The following is a 4,078-nucleotide window of genomic DNA, read 5'->3' as shown; positions in this document are numbered from 1 at the left end:
GTTGTGATTTGTTTATACATCACTTTGGATGTATGTTTCAAGTGCTGAAGTTAAGGGAGGTCTAGGTTATGCGGCTTGAATGGAGTGATAGAAGTTCAGGCCCAGGTGACTGACAGGTCATGTTTAGGTTGTGCAGCAACAGTTACTGAGTAATGAGGAGGATTAGAAGGATGATGTCTGCATTCCTCATTACCCGAAAGCCTGTGTTGCAATGGCACTGTCACAAATGTACTCTCAGAACTCCAAATAACTTGAAGGAATTTAAAGAATTACAGTATGAAGGATATACAGGAACTGGTTCCGGTTAAGACGCCTTGCGGTCAAGGATTTAGGCAGGACTATTTTTGGACACATGTCAGACTAGAAAATTCCTAGTCTGACAGAACTGGAAGATGTAATGTCCTGGCCGGTCCACTAGGAGGTAATCTCATACAATTACAACAGCTACTAGTATTACAGTAGGATCTGGAACAATTACGTACAGTATACAAGGGCCTGTGTAGGCCAGCAGATTTTCCTTTGGGATTTATATGGAAGGTATTTATAATAATTATTAAAATGCTCAGACCTTCAACCTGGAGGGATCACTATTGTTGTTTTTTTATTCCTAGTTATTAAGATTTGTGTTTAGTTCAGTATGTATGACCTTTTATCTATCTTGGCCAGTGACTCCATGTGCCTAGTGCCTATCCTTTAACACACATTTTCAAGTTACATTTCCTTGCCAATAAATGAATACTTCTTTATTCAGGTGATATAAACAGCCTTGCTAAACCACTGATAATTCTATTTATTTTGTCAGAATGTTAGCGGGCACAGAAAGAACCAGTGTACAGTCTCCCTTTGGGAGATGTCATGGTGTGTGTGTGTGTGTGTGTGTGTGTGTGTGTGTGTGTGTGTGTGTGTGTGTGTGCGTGCGTGCGTGCGTGCGTGCGTGCGTGCGTGCGTGCGTGCGTGCGTGTCTCACACGTGTATGTGTGAGCAAGTGGGCGTTTTCAACAGTATTTTGACAGAGTGGAGTGTGTTTAACTTGGAAATGTTTTCTTCAGACAGTGCACTGTAAAATCTTGAGCGTTAATTCAACCCTGAGAGTGTACAAATGGACCCTTTCAGATTCATTTGTCAGCGTTAAATTAACGCTCAGCATTTAACTTTGTAAGAGAGTGTGGGAGGAAGGTGGAATGGGTTTCCTGACTTCTAGGAACCCTGAGGTTTGAAACTCAAAACCAGCTGTTGACATCTGCCAGAGGGGGAGGGGTGGGGCGGTAGGGCATTTTAGGTGATAAGAGGGCCGACCCCTGACCCAAAACAAGACACATGGTAGTAGTAGTCACCTCAAGTGGTGGTGTCACTAAATGTGGGTACAGTAGGCTACACAAACATATGTTAAGACACACCGGACAAAAACTCACTGCTTCACTCAATGTAAAACACTGTATTATAAAAAAGCAGTGTTTCCCAACCAATGGGCTCTGGACCCAACAAAAATACATTTCAATAAATGTTAAGAATTTGAAAGTAGTGATTTTCATTATTAAATGGGGCTTAAGTGGTTCATTCATGATGTATTTTTGGACGTTTGGGTCCCGGGCAGACACCACATTACTCTTTTGGGGCTCGAGCTAAATTCGTTTGGGAACCACCGATCCAAAGCACTTTACAATGTGCATCACATTCACCCTTTAACACACCCATTCACACACCTACTCACACCCATTCACACACCCATTCACAGTCACACACGATGATGCAGTAGATGCAACCTTGCAAGCAAGGTACTAACCTGCAAGAGCGGTTAGGGGTTTCAGTGTCTTGCTCAATGACACTTTGGCACAATCCAAATATGAGTTGTCAGGTATATTCCCAGAGCTTGCAGCAAAAAAATCTATTTGACCTTTTGTAACTACAAAAATATTTCCACACTGGCACACCTGAAGAATATGTACAGGGCAAGGTTGGAGCCAGAAAATGACGTAAGTCTCTGTCCCTGTCCACTATAGCCAAGAAGAGACACTAGGACACACTTATTGAGAAACGTTGCACCTAAGATGACGCGTCAATGTTGTCATTTACAAGTTCCACAAAAGAGAGTTTGAATCTCAAGTAGGGGAAGTATCGTGCAACAAATTATATCAAGCCCTTAACAGTCATTATTTAAATTCAAGCTTTTCCCCCCACACCACGCCTATTAAATCAAAGGCTTTCTTACATTTGATGGACTTATGAAGTATTATGTAAACATATTTTAATACATTTGATTTAACAAAAGTACAATTTATTTATGTATTTACATTTGAAAACATTTTCCCATGGACCACCTGCATACCATTGGTTGAGAAACAGTGTTATAAAGCATTATGAATGTTTATGAGTTCTTATAACTATAATTATACAGTGTTACGTAAAGGCAGATCAGTATGTTTATAATGCCTTAGACATGGGATGCATGATCAAGTGTTAAAACTAATCTTAGACCATATCTCATTCCCCACCCAACACAACAGTGATCCCCCCAGGAAGATATTTAGTCAGGGTGGTGGTCCCTGGTTCACAATTGAAAACCCCTGTTCTACTGTATGAGCGACAATGCTTTCATGCTCTAAGCCTAAGGGAACAGCAATTGAATGGAACGGTTTGTATTCCAAGATCCAGTTGGATGTTCTGCTGATGAGTGATTTTGGCAAGTAATGTGACGTGGTTTAACGAGGAAGAAAATCTATACATAAACTAAAACTACACTCTGGTGCTCTCTCTCTGTCTCTCTCTGTCTGTCTCTCTCGCACGCACGCACGCACGCACGCACGCACGCACGCACGCACGCACGCACGCACGCACGCACGCACACACACACACACACACACACACACACACACACACACACACACACACACACACACAGACTGATTGGTTGACACGTTTGCCCATGGAGATCCCCCAACTCTCCCAAGTTTGTGCATCATATGACCAACGTGACTGGCCTCCAAGTACTATTCTGTTATGCTATTCATACTTTGTTGACTGGAATCCCCAGGGCTTAGCCAGACAACTATTCCACAATCTCTGAATTGAAAATTGTGGGAGGCAACAGTCTGGCCACGCGAGACTACCAGGGCTTTATACTAGGCTTGCTCCTTTTTCCCTCTACACCAAATCCCTTCACTGAAAATTGCAGATTTACATCCTCGCAAGTTGCAACACGTTGTGAGCATTTAGATTTGCTATTTCCGACAAATGTTTTCCCCAGAATAGGGACGCTAGGGATTAGGTGGTCAGTCGTATATCTGATGTGATATCACTATCACAGAACATTGTAGTGTATGTATATCAGTTTGTGCTAGTACATTCACATGTGTGCGATTGGTGTGTGTGTGTGTGTGTGTGTGTGTGTGTGTGTGTGTCGTGTGTGTGTGTGTGTGTGTGTGTGTGTGTGTGTGTGTGTGTGTGTGTGTGTGTGTGTGTGTGTGTGTGTGTGTGTGTGTGTGTGTGTGTGTGTGTGTGTGTGAGTCTGTGCACACACATGCAGACAAATACAGAGACGCACTGACTTGTGTGTGCACAGATACAGATACAGACACACGCACACACACACACACACACACACACACACACACACACACACACACACACACACACACACACACACACACACACACACACACACACACACACACACACACACACACACACACACACACACACACACAGTCTGTATGTTTCTGTATTTGTCTGCACTGATTCTTTCGCTTTATTGCTCTACCAGATAATGGCAACACTTTATCAAATCTATAGGCCTTGAACAGTTGGACATGGAGCAGTAGTTATCATCATGAGTATCATCAGTTATCATCAATAGTTATCATCATAGTACTGATACAGAATTATCACAGTATCTGTACAGAAGAACCCATGTTCACATTTCTTTCTGTCCCACTTGACAAGGGCAAATGCTCAGACAATAGTGAGCATTGACTAACCCCCACACACCCTCACGTGGATGCAACAACACACACGCGTCTTTATCCCCGCCCCACTTGGGTGTGTTTGTTGGGTGAGAGGTGATGGTGGGAGCCGTAGAATT

This window comes from Gymnoscopelus microlampas, assembly GCF_963454915.1.
Source record: "Gymnoscopelus microlampas genome assembly, chromosome: 2".
Taxonomy (NCBI): Eukaryota; Metazoa; Chordata; class Actinopteri; order Myctophiformes; family Myctophidae; genus Gymnoscopelus; species Gymnoscopelus microlampas.
This window is presented reverse-complemented; position numbering follows the sequence as displayed.